Genomic DNA, 24,914 nt, shown 5'->3' on the forward strand with positions numbered 1-24,914 from the left:
TCTCACAACCAAAAACACGTAGTATATATTTTGTTATTAATTATATAGCGAGAAAGAAGCCTTAAATGGGGAAGAAAATGTACATATTTGCTCACCTGGGTTTGAAGGGAATTAGCAATTTGTCCTCAACTTTCTTTTTTTTAACTTTCTGTATAAAACGTCAAGCAGACACAGGTGCTCCTGTCAAACCTCCACTAGTTTTTCCTAATTTTTTTGGGTCCAAATAAACCAAAAATGAGGGCTTTTAAATTCTCCCTCAACCTCCCGCTGGCCTGCTGGTACACACACACACACAAGTGAATGCTGCTCTCTCATTGGCTGTAGGCGATCGGAGATGTTATTTTCAGTCAAAACTAATTTCACACGGCGTGATTTGAATCGCCGACAACTCCAGATATTTAGCATGCCAATTATCTCACAGGCATCAGCGACTCATTGACGATTCTCTCAGATCACGTCTTTGATAGTTTATTCTGTGTGATTGTCACTCACTTGCATGAGCACCGATTTGTCTGCGATTTCTCAAAACCTGCCGCCGAGTCAAAATCGGGGTTAAAATTTTACAGTCTGAACTCGGCATTAGTTAACCCTGCATCCTCTGATTAACTTTAGACCCAACAAGCATTTGTTGTTTTTAAAGAATGTCTAATAGATGTCCAAACATAGTGTCTTGGCTAAAACAAGGCTAAATTTGGGCTGTCAGTGAAAATAATAGACGTCTAAAAATAGGCCGAATCTAGACTATTCATCAATTAAACAGAAATTAATGTATATATAAAGTCTTTCTAATTTTTCTATTTGACGACTAGTCTAGTTTCAAGCTATTCTTAGATGTATGCAGTGGTGTAAAGTAACTAATTACAAATACTCAAGCTACTGTAATTAAGTAGTTTTTCTGAGGATTTGTAATTTAATAAGTAGTTTTATAAATGTGTACTTTTACATTCCCTTGAATACATTTTTAGTGCTGTATCTGTACTTTTACTCCACTACTTTCCTTCAACCAGCAGTCACTATTTTATTATTTCTTGTCTATAGGAATTAGAAAAATCAATCCTGTGATTTCTGGCCAATCAAATCACACATAGAAGGTAAATCGCATCATAATGAACCACCTCAAGACATGGGCGATTTATAATTGCAGCAAACTGTTTGGAAGCATTAAAAGTGTGAAAGAAGATGTCCAAAATCTTTACACGCATAGACCCAGAGACTGTTTAGATGCATGTAACTGATGAGAAGATGACAGATGTTTACTGTACGATGACCAAAATGATCCATGCAGGCACAAGACGTCAACATGTCTGATAGACATTGTACCTCAACGTTGTTGGGATGTTGCATCTTGTTTGAAAATGAAAATCGGTTGACTTCAAGACCCATAGTCAGGCCGACATCAATGTCCAATGTCCAACCTAAAATCAACCAAATATCAACGTCTAATGATGTTACAGCTTGACATTGTGAGAACGTTACCAATGTGAAATCTCTCAGATGTTGGATTTTGATTGCCATACCTGATGAATAAATGTCATAATTTGACGTCAATATGATGTTGGTTTAAGATGCTGGCTCAACGTTGGATTTTGGTCACTTTTTAACACAACTTAAAATCAACCAAATATCAACGTCCTTTCACATCATTATTGGACATAAAAATAATGTTGTCCTTAGACGCTGGTTATACATTGAATTTTGGTCACCTGAGGTCTCGACCTAAATCTAACCTAACATCTTATGATGTTGTGTGCCTGCTGGGCAATAACTAAATGCACTACAGAATGTTATGTTTATACACATCCAAAAATTACATTTAAAAGCATCAGCTTTTTACAGCATATTACTCACTACTCAATACGCTTAAGTACTTTCGAAAGGGCTACTTTTTACTAATATTTTGAGTAATATTTACTACAGATACTTTTACTCTACTCGCACAACATTTTTAGGCCAGTAATGGTACTTTTACTTATATCGGTTAGATTTTCACTGACTGCCCAAGTTTAGCCTTGTTTTAATCAAGCTGATGTTTAGATGTCTATTAGACGTACATTAAACACAAAACTGCTTGCTGGGGAGTGTCAAGTATATCTGTGAGAAGAAACGCAATTTTGCTGTATGAAACTCTAAGTGGCATTTGGTCCCTAATGAATGTCCAATTAAGAATATTGGATGCAAGAAAATATTAAGATCTAAATTATATCACAACTAATAATGTGATCAGCTGAAAACATTACATTGGAATGATCAAAATGGGACAGACTAAACTCTGAGCTAAAAACAAATATAAATAAATTGGGTAGCACTTTATAATAACTACACACTATAAATCTTTTATTAAGCATTAGCATCTAGTGAATTCATTATCCGTTAAGCATTAACTCTACATTAATAAACGTTAGTAAGAAGTTTATAACTGCAGCTACAAATAATCTATTCTTGACTTATAACCACATTTAAAATGTGCTTAATAAATGTATTTTCATACTTAGTAAATGATAATTTTTTCATTACCAAATTAAGTATCGCATTTTTTACAAACCAGATGTATTTAAGAGTAGTTGAGGGTTTTTAGGATCATTCAGAATGAGTTAGTAAATGATCAATAAACTATTGAAATCAATGTTTATATGTCTTATTATTTAGGCATATACTAATAGTTAACTAATATGTTAATGAATGCTTTATTAACTCAACTTCATGCAGTTTTGTGACCTGATCTAAAGTGAGGACTATTTATGCTTTATAAATCCCTTATAAATGACAAATAAAGGCTCAGAATCAAATGAACTATACTCTTTGCAATATTTTCTAAAATGTAAAATTACTGTAAAGTTTAAACATTGCTGAATAACAGGAGTGTCAAAATACAACAAAACTGGATAAAACAACAATATAATAATTAAACAATGTAATAAAATGTAATGTTTAAACTCTACAGTGATTTTATTTTAGATCAGGTTGCAAAGATTTATTTTTTATTTGAAGTTCAGTTTCATTTGTGTATCTTAAATTAAATAAGAATGAATAATGTCATTTTCCTGTTTAGAATTTAACTGAGCCTTTATTTGCCATTTATACAGGATTTATAAAGCATGAGTAGTCCTCACTTTAGATTAGGTCACAAAACTAGGTGAAGTTGAGTTAATAAAGCATTTATTAACATAGATAGTACCCATTAACATATGCCTGAATAATAAGACATATAAACGTTAATTTCAATAGTTTATTAATCATTTACTAACTCATTCTGAATGATCCTAAAAACCCTCAAATACTCTTAAATACAACTGGTTTGTAAATAATGCGATACTTAATTTAGTAATGAAAAATAAATAATTTACTAAGTATGAAAATACAATTATTAAGCACATTTTAAATGTGGTTATAAGTCAAGAATAGAGCATTTGTAGCTGCAGTTATAAACTGCTTACTGACGTTTATTAATGTAGAGTTAGAGTGCTTAACGGGTAATGAATTCACTATTTGCTAATGCTTAATAAATGATTTATAGTGTGTAGTTATTATAAAGTGTTACCATAAATTCTAAGAAATAACCAATTTCTTTTCAGAAGCTCTAGAAGAGGATTACACACATTTAACCTTTTACCATTCATCATATTCTGTCATTGGGCTGATAGAATGCAATCTTAAAAATGTCAGAAACATCTAACCATTGGCATCCACAGTTGGAAAAACAAATACTATAGAAGTTTGTGGTTGCCGGATTCTACCATTTTTTTTCTAAATATCTTATTTTGTGTCAAAGTTCTTCATGGTTAATGACAAGGTTTAAGTCAAAGGTGAGTAAATGATCTATTTTTATTTTGGGGTGAAGTATCACTTTTCAACATTAAAAATGTGTTTTTTTATTATTATTATTTTCATCATGGCATACTACATTACATAGATGTTCACAATCAGAAGAGTAATCACACCAAAATGATTGAAATTGCATGCAATTAAATAGGAAATGTCAGCAAGGCAGCATGAAGTAGCATCACAGGCATTCGAGCAAATTCAAATGAAATTTCAAACCATTATGTCAGAAACTGTGTGTGTGTTAGGAAAGAAGACTTTGATGAACAATATATTGCTTCAGTGCAACAGGTTCCCTGGCACAGAGTCGCACAGCGAGAGATCCTTATCCAAGCCTCCAGCCTGCTCTACTCAAAAAACAATCAGCTAATTCAAAGCGTAGCCCACCAGCTGTCACCAGCAGACAACTTCAGGAAGAAAAAACTCCCACGAAAATATGTTTGTTTGTTTTGGCGGGGAAAAAAAAAAAAACTATATTCATCACAAATCAATGCAACACGTCAATGTGAATCTGTACCCGCCAGGCAAAGCAGACAACTGCAAAATCATCAAATCAAATCACCCCGTTATTGCTGCTGGCATGTAGAGAAGTCTTAAAAGTAGTGTTTGAATGTGTAGATAACTGTATGTGTTTGTGTTTGTAGTGTCGATCTGAATTTGGGCCCCTCAGCTGAGTTACAACACTTCTGTGAACATGTGTACTTGTTTTTATATCCCAGTGGGGAATTCATGCACACTCATGGGGACTTGTGTCACAGTGGGGACCAAAATTGAGACCCCATGGGCAAACATGCTTATAAATCACACAGAATAATGTATTGTGTGTGTGTGTCTTAAAACTAAAGCCGAAACACCACAGGCCTCCTCAGAAGGAACACCAGTTTCATTATGGCAAAGAGGGTTTCATGACAGCTATTATGTAAAGAGGAAATAGACAGAGGTTTGACAGCTGTGAAGGGCTGATGGGGTGGGTGGTTAGCGCTCTCAAACTGAGGCTGATTGGGGTCCAGTCTGGAAACTGATTCAATCGTTGTCAAAAATCTTCACTTGGCACAGTAGATAAATCAGATGGTTTCATACCGCATACTGTAAGTGCATTTGAACAGATTGGTAATAGATTAAGGTGGCATAAATGCATTTAAGCAACAATCAGTGGTCGACCGATTTGGGATATTTAGAAGATACACCTATTGGGAGTTCAGTCTAGGGTGTGTTTCTGAAAACCATCGTTAGCCAAGGTTGCAAGTTACGTCGTTACAAACATAGTTTGTTGGTTTGGTGTTTCCCAAATCCATTGTTTCAATAAACATTCGCAAGCTGCGTCACAAATTTGTACATTTGCAACTACACCTCTAGAGCTGTAGGTAGAAGCATAGTTCCTGGCTGTGTTCTGATCCCAGTCATAACTCCTTAGCTCCATTCATTTAGAATGTTCCAACATTTAAACTCGGAATGATTCAGAAAAACAAAAAACAAGCAAACATTAAAGTCTCTCTCTAACGTGTGATTTGCTTTTAAAATGTTCTTATAGTTCAGTTTGAGCAATCTTCATATTGACAATCGTGCCCCCTTTGTGGTGCATTTTGGAATCATTTATGCCATTATGAACGCAGCCGTGGCTCTTGAGGAGAGCTAGAGGTGACCTATGGTAAGCGTAATCTACTTTACATCTCCAAAGCTTGTGAAAACAAAATACTGGAATAATGGAAAATGAGTGTTTGTTTTTACTAAAACTAATATTGGATTTTATTTTTTATTTTTTTTAAGTGTGTGTATGTAAAACAATTTGCATATTTATTTATTTATTTATTTATTATTATATTTTTTTAAGCGGATTTTCTCTAAAGAAGTTGTTACTCTATCCTGTTTAGAGCATTGTTATGGACATTTTACGTTATAATTAATGTGGTTCAGATGATGGATCTGCAACAAAGCAACTACAGTTTTGGGAAACACTTATCTCTACGTTAATCTTTGCCCAAACGATGCATAGTACTATGATAATTCAGCCACAGGTTATGTCGTTGCTTGGGAAACGCACCCCTGGCTGTTTGACCAGTATTAGGTTGATACAGTACATGTACAGGGAATTATACATGAATGTATAATACATACAAAAAAAAGTATAAATTAAATGCATTTTAGTTAAAAATGTTATGATTAATTTGATATTTCACTTACTGCTGCTTAATTTAAGATTAAAGATACATTTAAAATGAACAAACAGATATACATGAATTAGTTTAATTAAAACAACTACATGAACTAAAACCATTTAAAGAAACTACAAAAACCTACAGCCTACAGCCAGTTTTTTTTATTATAATTTTTTTAATACAAACCAAAACAAAGATTCTACACAAGCAAAACCAAAATATCTCTGCACAAAGCAAACTACACAAACAAAACCAAGACAAAACAATCGCACATAAAAAGTACAAACGCAACTAAGCCAATCCAAAACCATCAACACAAAAAAAAAAATCCACACAAACTAAACTAAAAATGTTTCTAAACTAAAATGTACACAAAAGCAAAGCAAATCATCTACAAAAACAAAACAAACAAGACATTTAAACCAAGCATAAACGCATCTATGCAAACAAAAAGTTATTTACATCTACACACAACTATCAACACAAACGAAGCTGATCAAAATGATTAAATAAAAAACGTATATACACAACTATAGCAAGATTTTTTAAATACACCAGGGATGTCGACACTCGGTCCTGGAGGACTAGTGTACTGGAGAGTTTAGCTCCAACCCTAATCAAACCCACCTGAACAAGCTAATCAAGCTCTTATTAGGTATACTACAAACTTCCAGGCAGGTGTGTTGAAGCAAGTTGGAGATAAGATCAGCAGGACACCGGCCCTCTAGGACCGACTTTGGACACTCCTGCTATACACACTCAAACAATGGTTAAGAAGCCACTCTATAATGTTACACCAACTTTACAACTTGCCAACCAACGTATACTTCAATGTTTACTTGCTTTATAAAACAATTTGTTTAAGAAAATGTATTCTTGTGGAAGACAGTGTAGACCATAGAATGAATAATAAAGTGTCCAAGCAGCCTAATTTTCATGTCCATGATAAGTCGTTATGCTATTTAACACAGCCTATTATATTAAATGAATCATCATCCTGCAAGCACACAGGCAGAGTTTATACAATTCCATCACACCATGAATTATTCAAACTGAAATATAAGAGACATCTTCAGAGATTGATGAATTCCTGGTTATAGTTTTGCCCTCCTTTTTTTCCATTCTTCTATCACACATACAAAACCATAAAGCTGTGTCTCGGTGCATTATGGTTACTGGTTTCGAAGCACATTGCTGCAGTATACATTATGCATGGCCTCTTTCTTAAGTAGACAACGACATAAATTAATGCATTCATATCTGTATCAAAGTCTGTGCTATCCTACTTTACAGGGTATTCTCATGCTGCAGGACATCTTTGCCTCTGTCACTGAAATCCCTGATCAGAATTATCTTCCGGTTCTCTGCTGATTAATTTATGTGTTGCTGCTCCTTGACAGAGACATTTGAGCAAGGTTGAGAAAAGGTTGCTAATGCAATATGACAGACTGGCAAAAACATAAGAGGAGAGGAGAGAAAGTGCAAGAAGTGCAAGGAGAGTTTTCTGAAAGGTCAGGTCAAAAGTCAAGCCCACTGTCTACAATAAACTTCATCATTTTTTGATAACTTGTGGTGTTTTTTCTCTCTCTCTCTTACTGACATATTACTTTATTGGCCAATGTTGATTTTGTTCACATTTCTTTAATAAATGGCTTGATTGTCTCTAATACATAACAACTGACCAACCAACTAATTTTCATATGTGTGTATTATAAAAAATTTTAAGTATTGTAAAAAAAAGCATGCAAGCAAGAAATATGGCAATAATGTGCTAATATTAGCAGCATGTTAAATTTGGTTGTAAAACAACTTAGCAAAGTGTATTGCTTTAGGAAACATATCACAAATTTGACTAATTTGACGGCTCACTGTATTTACTCGAACTAAAAACATACAAGCCATGTGTTAAAATATGATTAGAATCACACCTAATATTGAGTGTGAAATCACATCTGAAACCTGATAATTATGTGCTAAAACATGTTAGAACTTAAAACATACCATCAAAGGACTAAAATAAGTTATGAGAGCGTGAAATTTTATTAGAAACATGCTAGAAATTAGCTAAAAAAAGTTAGCAGAGTGGTAAATCATGTCAGTAACATGCTAGGAATGTGCTTAAACATGTAGGCCTAAGAAACATGCTTAATAAAGGATGATAGCAATGTGTACGCTCAAGCTAGAAACATGCTATCAATGTACTAAAATGTGTTAGAAAAGTGTTAAATCATGTCGGAAACATGCTAATAATGAGCTAAAACATGTTAGAACTTGAAACATACCATCAAAGGACTAAAATAAGTTATGAGAGCATGCAATTTTATTAGAAACATGCTAGCAATGATCTAAAAAAAAGTTAGCAGAGTGGTAAATCATGTCGGTAACATGCTAGGAATGTGCTTAAAGATGTAGGCCTCAGAAACATACTTAATAATGGATGATAGCAATGTGTAAGCGCAATCTAGAAACATGCTATCAATGTGCTATAATGTGTTAGAAAAGTGTTAAGTACTGTCAATAATATGCTTGCACTGTGCTAAAACATGTTAGAAATATACTATCAAATGACTCAAGTTAGTTATCAGATCATGCAATTTCATTAGAAACATGCTAGCCATGTGCTATAATGTGTTAGAAAAGTGTTGAATCATGTCAGAAACATGCTAATAATGTGCTAAAACATGTTAGAACTTAAAACATACTATCGAAGGACTGAAGTTAGTTATCAGAGTATGAGATTTCATTAGAAACATGCTAGCAATGTGCTAAAACACAATAGAAATGTACCTAATAATGGGTGTTTGCAATGTGTTAACTCGAGCTAGAAACATGCCAGCAATACACTAAAATATGCTAGAAATACCTAATAAAAGATGATAACAATGGGTTTACTCAAGTTTGAAACATACTAGCTAAAGGGCTAAAATATGTTAGCAGAGTGTTAGATCATGTTAGAAACATGCTAGCAATATGTACATAAACTTGTTAAAAACATACCTAATAATGAAACCAATGTGCACACAAGCAATGAGCTGAAAAAAAAGTGGAGTAGTAAATCATTTCAGTAAAATGCTAGGAATGTACTTAAACATGTAGGCCTAGGAAACATACTTAATAATGGATAATAGCAATGTGTAAGCTGAATCTAGAAACATGCTATCAATGTGTGTGTTAGAACATGTTAAATCATGTCAACAACATGCTAATAATATGCTAAAACATGTTAGAACTTGAAACATACTATCAAATGACTAAAATCGTTTAACAGTGTTAAATTTTATTAGAAACATGCTAGCAATGTGCTAAAATTTACGAGAAACATACCTAATAATGGATGTGTGCAATGTGCAAACTCAAGGTTAAAACAAACTAGCAAACGGATATGTTAAAATATGTTAGAAGTGTGCAAGACACATGATAGCAATGTGCTAAACGTTAGAAATATACCTAATAATGAATGTTATTGATTTATTAACAAGCTAAACCTGGTAGCAATGTGCTAACATATTTTATCAAAGTGCTAAATCATGTAGGATACATACTAGCAATGTTCTAAAACATGTACGAAACATATAGCAATTATGTTTACAATGTATTAATTCAAACTAAAGACTTACTAGCAATGAGCTACAACAAGTTAGCTGTATGTTGATTCATGTTAAAAATGTTAGCAACATTTTAAAACCATGTATCAGCATGTTGAATCGTAAAACGTGCAAGCAAATTGATAAATCTGTAGCAGTTTAATAAAAATTGATTTAACAATATATCTATATTAATAAACACATGATGATTTTATTTGACCATGCTTTACTTGAATCTCATTTCTGTTTTACTTTGGTCTTATGGTTTGGGAATCTCTCTGTCAAGAATACAGTACACTTGAAGTTGATTTATTCTTTATAAGTGTTTATGTTTATTATCTTGATGTCCGGTTGTTGTTATTATGTGAGCTTTTTGTGTGGCACTGTTATGAGATGAGGACTCATGACTGCAAACCAAATCTACCTTCGGGTATAAATAAAGTAACCTAACCTACCTTTCTTTAAAATGGTTTTGAAAACCACTTTGAGGTAAACATCATCATTAAAACTACTAATCTTGTATTTTCCACTGAAATTACTGATACAATCCTGATATTAAATGTGGCTTTTTATTTTAGCTTTTTTTTTTTAAATGTAGACAAAATAAAAAAAAAAAAAAAAAACGTGAACACACAACTTTCACTCAAAATTCACTAAACTTAAGAAGACTTAACTAAAAAAGAATTAAATTGTATTTCCATACAAAATCAATATGTAATATTTATACTTAGATAAAGTTTGTTTGGTCTTCAAAAAAGTAGTGAACAATAACAATCATAATGTTTTGCATTTTAATATTTCAGTTTAATTTTTAATATACGTGAAAAGTCCATCACAGTATAACAGTATCAAATTAATAAATCTATTAATCAATGTTCATGACCATTTGCATCTGAAAACTCATACAACAACCCAGCAATTTAAGGGTGTTTTCACACCTAGTTCGAATAAGTCTCAAAATCCAACACACTTTCTCTGTTTTCTCTCTAGGGTGCATAAAGCAGTTGTATGCAGCAATCTCACTGTATGGAGGCCAAAGCACTCTGTTACTTAGCAACTTGTCAAAAACCATGAGTCACTGCTTCTCTCTAACCAATCATAGGTCAGGGCAAAGGTCAGCTGACCTTGAAACACAATGGAACAAAACCTCAAGAATGACTGAGAGCATGCTCACTTTACCTCATTTAGACATCCAGTTTGGACAGGACCAGTTCACGGCTTCAAACTGTGGTTAAAATGTCCAGTGGTTTTATAAGCGGGTGTCAACCAGTGGCTCACAAAAGGGTATTTGTAGGATCTGAATGCGTTTCACACCTAGAGAGAAAAAAAAACATAGAATAGAAATGTAAATATTAAAACAAAGTGTATTTTAAGAATACATTCTGAACAAAGTACTGTACATAAAAAAGGAGGTTAATTGTTGTTGATTGAATCATTGAGTGAGTAAATTAATGAATCAGTGAATCAATCAATATGTAGTAATAATGTAAACATTGGACAAAAATAAAAAGAAATGCAGTTGAACAAAAGACTTAGTCTGCATTAGAAATTGAATATTTTCCATACTATATAGTACGTCAAATACAGTATGTGAGCAGAGTAGTATGTCCGAATTCATGATTTATGTGATAAAGACAAAAGTCAAAAGACAAAAGTCAAAAGACAAAGATAAAGACAAATGGCGGATGTGGTACCTTCATACTACATTTCTAACAGTCATGTAGTGAACTCAAATTCAACTGTAGTACTGTAACCAGGGATAGTGACTCTGACAACAGGGGTGTGGATCCGAATGCAGGTTAATTAGAATGGTCAGGCAAGCAATTGTCAACACAGGGGCAAACAGATGAATACAGGCAATCCAGAATTGTAGTCAATAGGCAGGCAGATGGTCAGAGGCAGGCAGCAGACAGGAATAAACACATAAAAAAAAAATAAAAAAAACCATGGCAAAACAAGACAAAGGAAAACGCAATGTAAACAGCAGACAATACTCGGCAACAACTGTGTGTTAGTGGGCTGGGGCTGCCTCTGAAACTGCCTACTGCTCAATAGGTACTGGATTTGAATTTAAACGTACTACTCGGCCGTTAGAAAAGTATGTTCTATACAGTATGAATGTGAAAAGTATGAATTGAATTCAGACGTACTACACCCACCATTTTGTCATGGTCACGCGACCTACAGTTAGCGAGTCAGTTGCGTCGCTTCACTCCCGTTCATGAATTTGCTCGCGGGGCAATATGGGATAGCGCAGCTTGCATAAGATGAGCACTTCAGAATCTAGCCGGAAGTAGTAAGTCATCCGGGTATTTCTCGCATACTGATTTTTGAATTCTATGAATTTAAACTTACTACTCGGCTCACATACTGATTTTAGTGTACTATATAGTATGAAAGTATGCGATTTTAGACTCAGCCTTGGAGTAGGTGAGTGTGTGTATTGCATGACTGGGATCTGTAGTCCATAAACCAGCAGATTTATAGTTCATGTAAAACTAAGAGTTTTCCAGCGATCTCTGGTTGTAAGGTCGCTGGTGATTGTGACAAGTACTACTCAAGTAGTAGGTGATTTTGGCAGCCCATGAAGCAATGGTTGTATTTTTTTTTTGCTGTTGCAGTTGAATAAATAAGTGTAAAACTGTCATTGCAACACTAATATTTTCCATTTAGGCTGAATTAAGATCTGTTAGCCTCTTAGCTTTCTGCTAGTGAATGAGTGGGCAAAACAGCAACAACTCTTGTAAGACTTTTTTGTTGCATATGCAATGGACTAATTTCAAACAATGTATATTTGTGCTCAAATGAATCACTTATACTATAAATTTCTGTCTATTATTTCACAATAAAAATAAATAAATAAGTTGAATGTTAAAAGACTATAATGTTAGAAACCAGTATGTGTTGTCAACATACTGCTTCTCCACAAACAAGGAAAGAAAATCACGAAACATTGTATCAGAAAAATAATTACAGAAATGTAATTTTGCATGGTATTGCCATCAAATCCATAACATATACACAGGAGATGTGTAGCTTTTGACCTATTACTTTTCTGTATTGCTCCATGACTAATTACACATATTTGTTTGTGAAATATTAAAATGTTTAGTGTGCTGCATTTTTTACATTACTTAAGCATCTATAACTTTTTCATTTTGAGCATAATAAACTGTAGATAATAGATAATAAAGCCCAACGTGTTTTCTTTCCGAAGATGCATGGATTGTGAATTTAGAACAAATTATTTAGCAACTGTAACTGTTTTAGTTTGGCAAGGTCATTTTTGAGAAAATGCCTCTGACGGCGAGGGAGAGAAGAACACAGATATAGCCTCGGAAAAACCTTTTACCAAAATCATATTTTGCATGTTATCATAATCAAATTTTAAATATAAACTGATGAAAACACTTGACTTTCAAGTCATATTTGTTCTAGGAAATTACATTAATCTTTTCCTGTGTTTGTATATGAAAAAACAAATATTGTATAACTTTTTTTTTTATTTTTGAGCATGAAACTTTCTTTCCAATGATACCTATTTTTGTTTGTAGCTTACTTGGGTCAAGAAATGTTACTATTTAAAGTTAGGTTAGTTATAGTAGTGATATAAATACATGTTGAAAGTAACACAAATCTTTAATACATTTAAAAAATGTGAATTTTAAAATTGTATCCATTTTCATACTCTATTTTAAGTAACGAGTGTAAAAATAAATAAATAAATAAATGATAATAATAATAGTAATAATAATAATTATAATAATAATAATAATAATAATAATTATTATTATTATTATTATTATTATTGTTGTTGTTGTTGTTGTTGTTGTTGTTGTTATTATTATTTTCTGGACACTTAAAGCGCTTTACACATTAGGGGGAATCTCCTCATCCACCACCATTGTGCAGCATCCACCTGAATTGCCATCGATTGCCATAGTGCGCCAGACCACACAGAGTGATGAGGCCAGTTATAATATGGGGATGGTTAGGAGGCCATAATGGACAGAGGTTTAACCTTAGTTTAACGTCTCATTTGAAAGACACCACTCACTGAGCAGTATGGAGTCCCCGTCACTATACTGGGGCAGGTTGGGCGCTCCCTGATGGTCTCGCTAACACCACTTCTGGTAACAACCAAGCTTTTCCATGTGATCTCCCATCCAGGTACTAACCGGGTGCAGCCCTGCTTAGCTTAGTGGGCGACCATGTGAGCTAGCTACTGGATAAAGTATTACCCAGTATTGCTACAGTATTTTACATTTCAATCAAACATCTTTGATATTTGTTCCTAAAGTTAAATGTTATTTAATTTTATAAGTTATACAGAGTAAGAATTATTAGCCCATTTATTTTGTTCCCCCAATTTATGTTTAATTGAGAAAAGATTTTATAAGCACATATATAATATAATAGTTTTAATAACTATTTTTCCAATAACTGATTTATTTTATCTTTGCCATGATGACAGTAAATAATATTTTAATTGATAATTTTTCAAGACACTTCTATAAAGCTTAAAGTGACATTTAAAAGGCTTAATTAGGTTAATTAGGTTAACTAGGCAGGTTAGGGTAATTAGGCAAGTTATTGTATAACATTGGTTTGTTCTGTGACCTGTCAAAATAAATATATAGCTTGAAGAGGCTAATAATTGTGAATGTTTTAAAAAAAAATTAAAAACTGCTTTTATTCTAACCAAAATAAAACAAATAAGACTATCTTCAGAAGAAAAAAAATTATCAGACATACTGTAAAAATTTCCTGGTTCTGTTAAACATCATTTAGGAAATATTTAAAAAAAGAGGGGCTAATAATTCAGACTTCAACTGTATATGTATTTTTGAAGTGATTTACTTTATTTTTTGATTAAGTGATTACTTCATTTATTATACCACTCACTGGATTGATTTGATTATATTTACGTGACACCTCCTACAGTATATTATAGTAAACTTAAAAACACTAAAATAACACACTACATGCTAAAACAGACGCTGCATAGTACTGGGTCTAAATGAATAATGGTTAAATTAATGCACACATGCACAAAAATAAGAAACAATTTCACTAATGTTTGTCCGCTCCCAGATGCTTCGCCACTGTACAATCAGCCCCCTGAAGCAAAACAAGCCGAGATCCACTGATCTATGGGTAAGACACAGCTTATCGCCTCGGGTCCACTATTTCAGCCACTAATGCAACTAAACGTAGCATTAAGTGACTATTGGCCACTTTTGCCTAATTAAAGGGAACAGCATTCCGAAGGTTTGTTCCTTGGCAGATAATTCATGAGATATAAATTATTCATCTCCACTAGTCCCAATGAGAACGCCAAGCTCTCCTGCTCTACAAATCTGTTGCTGTGAATAAACCACCTCCAACCATCTGTCGGATCTCTCCTGATCCCCACTCACAAACACACACACACACACACACACCTCATCCGGTTGCCTAAGGGGCGTCCAGGTGACCCAGAGCTTCTGTCCTTGACTTAGGGCAACTTCATTGACATACAGCTCTACCAGAGGCATTTCCAAATGCAATAGATCTGAAAGTACTATACTGTGTGAAGGATGGCGACATTTATGCCTGCAGGCTTGCTTGTTATAGTAATGTTGCGAATATGTCCTTCAAATTATATCTCTGTTTCTTGATGTTTTCCAAACTTGTTTTCACCACATAATTTAAATAAATAAATTCTCACAATTATGACTCTTCTTAGAGGTCTCGTGAAGTGCTTTGAAATATGCATTTGTATGCAATGTTTGTTGTAATCTCAACCGAAACATGAAGAAGGGGTGGGACATAGTGTAGCACTTCCCCGTTTTTAAAAACAAACAATATCGTTTTGTTTTATTACCGCTCTGCCAGTGAGAGTGGTTGAGCTCAAGTGCATCAAATGAAAAGCAAATAAGAAGCATCTTAAAGGGGGCAGGACATGTCAGACACTAAAGAGCTTTTGATTGGTTATGATGTAATGAGAAACTGTAGTATTGGTTGACATGATTAAAATTGTTGATCCATTAAGGCGGAAATGACAAGCGTTACATGTTGATATCAGTTTTATATCTTCTAAATGTGAATTCTGTCACTGTTTTGGAGCACACTATCAAATAGATTTCTTAAAAACAAACAATAACACTAATACTAACATCTACAAAAATTTAATTTAATTTCATGGGACCATAAATCTAGAATTCAGTCAGAATTTCAAGAATGTCAAGACACTTCCAACTAGGAGAAATACAGTTCTAGAAAAACAATTAAACAAAATAAGTTATAATAATAATAATTTATTAAATAATAATAATCATAATAATAATAATTTTTCATCTAATAATGTTCTTGAGTTATAACAGATAATTGTAGGAAGCAGATTTACAGTATAAGACAGCCTGTGAACTTAGTTTCAATACTGAGGCTTAAAAGCTAGAATCGCCAGTCAGAATTGCATAAATAAACAAACAAATACATAATTCAATAAATAAATAAACTAGGATTTGTTATAAAGTCAGAATGTTACCTACATTGTAAAACCCAACAGTCAACTTTATCAAATTACATGAGTGTAGTTACCTTAAATTTGACTGAAAGTTAATTCTACTCATTTGAAAACAGTTTTCAACTCAGAGTTGAAAGGAAATAGGTAATTAAATGCCTCATTACTTCAACTTAAATGGAATAAGTTCACAGTACTCATATACTGTAGATTAATTTTTATTTTTATTTATTTATTTATTTATTTTATTATTTTTTTTTAACTCAAATGGTTTGTAGCAATCGGTTTCCTCAAACTGTTTGAGTTGCTTTAGCTTATTGGATTTTACAGTACTCAGTTGGTTTGAGTTCTCTTCATTTATTGGGTTTTACTGTGCTCAGAGTCATATAGTGCTCATACACTCTCAGAAATAAAGGTACGGGCGCTGTCACTGGGGTAGTACCTTTTGAAAAGATAAATATTTGTCTCCAAATAGTCCAAAGTGGCATTTAAAAGGTGCATATTAGTACCTAAATTTACCTAAAAAGTACCTTTGAGGTACCATTATGAAGACTTCAGGTACAAATATGTACTTTTTGAAAAGGTACTGCCCCAGTGACAGCTCCCGTACCTTTATTTCTGAGAGTGTATGGATTATGTTTACAGTACTCATTAGGATTAGTTTTTGAACTTAAATGGTTTAAGTTATTGTTACTTTTCTGGGGGGATTTACAGTGTAGCTAACATAAAAACAGTTGTGCAATCACAATAGCTAAACTTGCACCTGCAACAAACAAAGTTTTAATTCTGCATGGGAAGAAAAAGCAGAATTGCAAGACATAAAACCAGATAAGGATAATTAAAGGTTTTACTTGCAAAAAAATAAAAATTGGCACCTTGTAAACAGAGTAATAAACTCGCAAGTGTGATAAGCAACAATTTTGAAAAAATTAAAAATAAAATAAAATAAAATAAAATAAAATAAATAAATAAATAAATAGACAAACAATTTCGTTTTTTTTTTACAATTACTATCTTTAGAATATACAATTGTGGGAAAACAGAATTACAAGATTCTTGGCTATGAACTTGAAAGTGGGAGAGATGGCATTAAATTAAAGTCAGAATTTGGAGGTGTAAAAAATAACTGTAAGACTTATTATCAGATTTGTTATAAATAAAGTCAGAACATAGCCTATAAAGTTACAATATTAGAGGAAGGAGGGGTCTGAAAATCCAGATGTAAACTTATATCCGAACTTCAAGTTATAAAGTCATTTATAATAATATCATATTATTGCTAATATGACTAGAAATAGGACAGAATCTCTTAGAAATAAGACAAAATGCCTAAGTGAAAGTAACCAGGTAAGTGGCCAGGTTACAGGTTTACAGGAAAAAAAAAAAAAAAAAAAACTTTTCTAACCTTCCTCCATAATGAGTCCTTAAATCTCTGACAGCAAAAAAAAAAAATCAATTAATTAAAGACATATAGAGTGCAAGACAGTGGCGCAGTAGGTAGTGCTGTCGCCTCACAGCAAGAAGGTCGCTGGGTCGCTAGTTCGAACCTCGGCTCAGTTGGCGTGTGTGGAGACCCCACAGTCCAAAGACATGCGGCACATTGGGTAGGCTAAATTGGGTAGGCTAAATTGTCCGTAGTGTATGGGTGTGTGTTTGAATGTGTGTGTGGATGTTTCCCAGAGATGGGTTGCGGCTGGAAGGGCATCCGCTGCGTAAAAACTTGCTGGATAAGTTGGCGATTCATTCAGCTGTGGCGACCCCAGATTAATAAAGGGACTAAGCCGACAAGAAAATGAATGAATGAATGAAATACATATAGAATCAAATAAAAGTAAAAAATTGGTCAATTGGCTGAATTATCTCCAGGTGGATCCTCCATTTATACAAACACAGGATAAAGGAACCAAAGAAAACACTTTTCTACAGCTAGCAGGGTTGACTTTGGCTCATAGAAAGGCAGAAGATAATAATAATATATTGTATATGTATAATATTTATAATATATACAGTACAACTCAAGTCAGAATTATTAGGTTTTTAGCTTTTTTTTTTAAATATTTCCCAAATAATATTTACCAGAGCAAGGACATTTTCACAGTATCTGATAATATATATATATATATATATATATATATATATATATATATATATATATATATATATATATATATATATATATATATATATATTTTTTTTTTTTTTTTCTGATTGTCAACAGAACAAACAATTGTTATACAATAGCTTGCCTAATTATCCTAACCTGCCTCGTTAACCTAATTAAACTAGTTAATAATTTAAACGTTTCTTTAAGCTGTATAGAAGTGTCTTGAAAATCACAAAAATGTCATGTGCTGTCATTATAATAAGGACAAAATTAATCCTTTATTTGAAATTAGTTATTTAAACTATAGTGTTTATAAATGTCTTGAAAAAAATCAGTTGAGCAGAAATTGGAGAAAAAATAAACAGAGGGCTAATAAGACTTGAACTTGAATAATTTGCAATTTAAAAAAAAAAAACTACTGTACAGAATCAAGTTAGAGTTGAAAACGGGGGAAACTAGGAGAAATAAATCTGCAATTGTAAAAAGTCAGGATTGAAAGATAAAAAAAAATTGTAAAATATTGCAAAGTATGTCCTCACAGTTGTGAAAATAAAGTCAGAATAGAAATAAAGATGCAACAGTGAGTCTTTAAACTCAGACCCAGAATTCAGAAAAAGTCGTAGTTAAGCAAACTCACAATTCTAAGGAACAAAAACACATCACAAGATAATTTTTATAATTACTATTATAAGATAATTATTATATCCTGTGGCAGAAACAGGCCTCCATACTTACAGTCGCTCTCTCATTTGAGGAAAATACTGGAGTTGTGCTAAAGGCTAGAGAGATCTAGAGAGACATGGCAAACTTCATGCATAATGCATTCATGTCCAGCCCAGCAATCACCATTCCCTACCTCCAGGGATATATGAAGCACTCAGCTAAAATGGATTCCGTTTTTTTTTTTTTTTTTTTTTTTTTTAGAGGAGGGCAGAAATAAATAAGCATTACAATTTTATTTTGTAAATCTTAATATTACAATGAACGAGAGAGAAAGATAAGAGCTTGACATACTTCAGGCACACTGTTCTCTATCACTGCGGCCCAGAAATGAAGGCATAACGCATTACTGCTCCCAATAACAGACTCTTACACTCTGATTTGTCACATATGTGGTGGAGTGATGTTTCATTGTAGCTAAATGTAGCCGAGGGGTGGATTTGTGAATGTGGAGGGTGAGGTTTTGGAATTGAAAAGAACAAAATAAGAAGAATCTGCAATATGGTAGAACAACGGAACATGAAACATTGAGTTAGCTGTTATTTGTAAAATTAAATGTCTTTAAAGTAATAAAATAAAACAAAACATAAAATAAAATAAATTTTAATAAATAAAATATAACAAAACAAAATCAAATACATTTAGTTAAATAAAATGAAAATTAAATTAAATTAAACTAAATAATTTAATTAAAAAAAACAAATTAAACATAAAATAAAAAATATAAAATTTCACAAAAATTAAATAAAAAAATTAAATTGAATAAAATAAAATAAGGTTAAACATAAAATGAAATTATTTTAATTAAATGAAATAATAAAATTAAACTAAAATAAAATAAAATATTAAACTTTAATTAAATTAAACATAAAAATAAATTTAATTAAATGAAATGAAAATAAAATAAATTAATAAAATTATATTAAAAAAACATAATAAAATAAAATAAAATTAAAAAAAATTAATGAAATTACATAATAAAATACAATTAAATTGCATTAAGCATAACATAATATAAATTTTAAATGAAAGCACAGTGGCTCTATATCAGCTATATTAGTTGTGATGTTTTGGCTGTCAGCCTATTAGAATCAAGAACCAGAAAAAAAAAAAAAACTGTTGAATATAATATAATATAATATAATATAATATAATATAATATAATATAATATAATATAATGCCCAGAGATGGGTTGCAGCTGGATGGGCATCCGTAGAAAACATCCGGCGACCCCGGATAAATAAAGGGACTAAGCTGACAAAAAAATGAATGAATGATTGAATAATAATATAATATAATATAATATAATATAATATAATATAATATAATATAATATAATATAATATAATATAATATAATATAATATAAAATAATATATTATAATATAATATAATATAATATAATGCATCAGAAAATATTAAATAATGTGAAATTATGTGTTAAACATATCATAACAACTTTTTATAAAATATTTTGTAGTTCCTTCATGTTAAAATTATAAAACAAAATCAAAAAGAATAAGAAAACATCTGTAACAAATAATAATAAATATCGAAAACTACTCCAATAATAAAGGAAAAAAAACAATAAATAAACGAACAAACAAATCAATCGTTCAACAAATCAATTATCCAATCAACCAATCAAATAATAAATCAATCAAATCATTACATCATACTTCCATTACATCAATGACCACAGTCTGCTCTTCATTATTGAGATATCATTACAAGATTGCAGTTTCTTTCTGCTGAGCTTCTCCTCTGCTCTAACATAATGAAGAATAAAAGCATAACACACTGCAGAACTGTGCTGTGTGTGTGTGTGTGTGTGTGTGTGTGTGTGTGTGTGTGTGTGTGTGTGTGTGTGTGTGTGTGTGTGTGTGTGTGTGTGTGTGCGTGTGTGTGCGTGTGTATATGTGTGTGTTTGGTGGCTCACGCTGCAGTAATCGATGTGTGTGCATAATGAAGAGTGTATCTACAGCTGAGCACGAGTCCACCGCTGAACCCTGACAGAGCTCAATATTGAGACATGTTTCATTCAATACTCAGAAACAGAAGGTCTGGGTTCAATCCAGCTGTGGAGAGATCCATCAGGGAAACCTCAAGAAAACACACAGCCAAATCAAACATGTGCTGGTGGAGGGATAGAGGGAGGGAGGAATGGATGGATAGATGGATATTCACAGTCATCTCCAGCTGTCCAGTAAAACTCAATCCACAATGTTCCTTTAATCATTATTTATTTATTTATTTATTTATTTATTTATTTATTTATTTATTTATTTATTTATTTATTTATTTATTTATTTATTTATTTATTTATTTATTTATTTATTTATTAATTATCTATCTGTCTATCTATCTATCTATCTATCTATCTATCTATCTATCTATCTATCTATCTATCTATCTATCTATCTATCTATCTATCTATCATCTATCTATCATTTACTGTGAGAAGTTTGATTGAAGTTATGTGCTTTAAAACAGAGATCTTAGCAAAAAAGGATATAAACAATTTCTACGGATACCACAAATATTCAGTAAATTAAAAATTGCAATGTTTAAAAGAATAATTATAATAAAATATAATTAAAATAGAAAAAAAAAGAATACAATACAATACAATAAACCAATATTATTAAAAAATGTATTAGCTCACTTTAGTGTATTTATAAAGCACTGAACACCAAAAGTGGTCCGAATAAAAGAGAGAAAAAAAAAAGAAAAGAAAAAGGAAAACAGTAAAATAGAAAAGAAAATCCATATCTTCAGGTTTTAGTTTTAGATATTGATCTAAGGAGGAAAAACGACTCTTAACAAGAGCATTGATCTTTTGGGCAAATGTAAGGTCAAAAATGTCAAAAATGGCACCAACGTTTCTCACATTAGCAGTGTTGGGCAAGCTACTTGGAAAATGTAGTGAGCAAGGCTATTAGTTACATTAAAGGGAAATGTAGCAAGGCAAATGTAGCTTAGCTACATCTAAGGCTGCATTTACAGTGCATATCTTGATGGTCAATTCCGATTTTGTGACTGTATCTGATTTTTATTTTTTTTTAATGACCTTTAATGAACTCATTTTGAATGATCCTAAAAACCCTCGACAACTCTTAAATACAAATGGTTTGTAAATAATGTGATACTTATTTTTGTAATGAAAAATAAATCATTAACTAAGTATGAAAGTATAATTATTAAACACATTATATAGGTGCTTATAAGTCAAGAATACAGCATTTGTAGCTGCAGTTATGAACTGCTTACTAACGCTTATTGATGTAGAGTTAATGCTTAACAAATAATGAATTCACTACTTGCTAATGCTTCATAAATGATTTATAGTGTGTAGTTAGTATAAAGTATTACCGATTAGTTCATTAATCATTTACTAACACATTCTGAATTATCTTAAAAAACAACCAACTATGTATGCTTAACTGGTTTGTAAATAATACAATACTTAATTTAGTAATAAAAAAATAAATCATTACCAAAGTATGTACGTACAATTATTAATCACATTATAAATGTAGTTGTGAAGTTTATTCATAAACTAATTTCCAGAGGAGCACGTGATTATGATTGAACGCGGCTGGTTCTGCATTAGCATGCTTGATCCACCAATCAGGCCATTCCCAACCCACTATAAAGAGCCAGGGTTTTTTCTTTACAGTCATTTTCGATTTGAAGAATCCCCCCTTCCACCCCTACCTCTTCACCTTTCCCTCCATGGGGCAGCACGGGGGCCCAGTGATTAGCACTGTCGCCTCACAGCAAGAACGTCACCGGTTCTAGTCTTTTAACAGGCCGGTGGTCGTTTCTGTGTGTAGTTTGCCTGTTCTTCCCGTGCTTGGGTGGTTTTTCCCCGGGTCCTCCGGTTTCCTCCCACATTCCAAAAAACATGCACAAGAAGTAATTTGATAAATCTAAATTTTGCACTACAGTTAATCTCTCACCATGCAGCATATCTTTCATAGCATTCAATTTTTAGTTATCAGTTTTTATCAAGGGGGAGTTTTCGAGATCTACCTGAGCTCAGAGCTCCCCTCTCGCCCTCCAAACGGGAGGGAGCCCAGGGTTTAGGGCTCTCTCCCGGGACAGCATGCCAAACATGCTTATATTCAATCATCAGCTAAGTCTGAACTCTTGAAATGTTAATAATAGAGCATTTGTAGGTGCAGTTCTAAACTGCTTACTAACGATTATTAATATAGAGTTAATGCTTAACAGATAATGAATTCACTATTTGCTAATGCTTAGTAAATGATTCATAGTGTGTAGTTGTAAAAAGTGTTACCGAAATAAGATATTAAAAAATTTAGAAATGTCTTGCAGAGCAGAAATGTCTATTAAACAGAAATTGGGGGGAAATATACAGCAGAGCTAATAATTCAGGAGGCCTAATAATTCTGACTTCAACTGTATATTCAAAAAGCCTCAAAAAAAAAAAAAGCTAATGGTCAGCTCTGAAATCTAACTAATATGTTATACCACAGTGTAATTACTGTAAATATTAGCATCCCTGTGCGATAGCCTTAACTCCTACAGAGACCTTAGGTGACACTTTGACATGCATCACATAAACCGCTCCCCCCTTCCTGTACATCACATCCTGAACAGAAAGTAATGAACTCAGTTCAAACTTCTGACAGCAGTTGCAAAGAGCACAAGCGTTGATCTTTAGCACCGACAGACCCATTCACTCTCTCTATCATTTGCCCACTGGAGCAGTGCTGGAAAAACAGGCACCATCTATAACCATGTCCTGAAGTGTCACTTCCTGTTTAGAAGGAGTGACAGGAAGTGGAGCTGAACTCAAGTTCGATGAAGCAAAGAAACTCTAAAAGTATTACTCATGACATATTGCTTTAAAAACATCACTGCAAATTGCATTAAAATGATGCAAAGTGCATTATGAAATGTTCACCATATGCTGTGATAAGGGCAAACGTTTTTCGAACAGAAGCATTTCCATTCTTTAAAGAGTATACATATGCAAATCCATCTGTCCTGGTTATTTTGAAGTGGCTCTCTGCTGAGACAGATCAGAGGTTGTGCACTAAAACACTGACACACCTTTCTGACAGGACAGGACTGATTCTGGACAGATGCTGCTGTATATTTATGACCATCCTCAAACTCAGAAGGTTAAACAGAAGACGTGGGGATACTTATGACTTATCCGACATTACTTTGACCTCTTTTGTGCTCAGCCAATAATATCCACCAAATACCCACCAAACCATATTAGATGTTGACCATGATATTATTTAAATGTTTTCGTTTTCATTCAGATAAGTGTTATTATCTTTATACTCTATGAACATTATTTTATTTAAATAACTCTTAAATGATGATGATTCAATGAAGAACCTTTAAGATCCACAGAATTTGAACACTTACAACTAAGTTTTACAGTATAATTATTGAGTTTGTGCACATTTTATGTTCTTTGTTTACCACATAAATCGAAATAAGTTCAGACAATATGAACTAAAAACAAAAATGCACATTACCAAAACAATTCTTGGGAGAAACCAGGCTCAGTTAATTTCTTCTCTTGCCAAACTTATTATGTAGAGCTGCAGTCTAGGTGCTAAGGCTGGACGTCCATCGTAGAGAAGCTGCAGCTGTGAGTAGGACATTGGCGGGTTTTCCGGCTGGCCCACGGAACTCATCACTGCAGAGACTCGTCTGTCACTATATCATTAAGGAATCAGTCTCATAATCTTTACTTCTCCATGACCATCTGCTCAGGATGCAGCCTGGTCCAGAATTATGGATACTTCTAGAAGTGCTCTGTGGTTGGCATCATATCTTCATAGGAATTGATATCTTTATTATAATTTAATTATATATATATATATATATATATATATATATTGTAGCGAGGCAGAGGGAAAACACAAACACCGTAGATAATGTTACAAACAATGCCTTTATTTACAAGTGATATTGGGGTGAATGAGTGCTCTTCTTAAAGGTGCGTGCTCAAGTGCTCCGGGGAGATGGTGAAGGCT

General features: G+C 32.7%; 1 protein-coding gene across 1 annotated transcript in view; it reads right to left on the reverse strand.

The window, feature by feature from the left end:
* dab1a (DAB adaptor protein 1a) overlaps positions 1–24,914 on the reverse strand; it is a 696,745-nt gene that overhangs the window by 527,927 nt on the left and 143,904 nt on the right. Inside the window, exon 3 of the mRNA XM_073933202.1 lies at positions 10,739–10,873. The gene's annotated coding sequence lies outside the window, so the exon portion shown is untranslated. The remainder of the gene's footprint in view (positions 1–10,738; positions 10,874–24,914) is intronic.

The sequence above is a fragment of the Danio rerio genome, chromosome 20, assembly GCF_049306965.1.
Source record: "Danio rerio strain Tuebingen ecotype United States chromosome 20, GRCz12tu, whole genome shotgun sequence".
Lineage (NCBI taxonomy): Eukaryota > Metazoa > Chordata > Actinopteri > Cypriniformes > Danionidae > Danio > Danio rerio.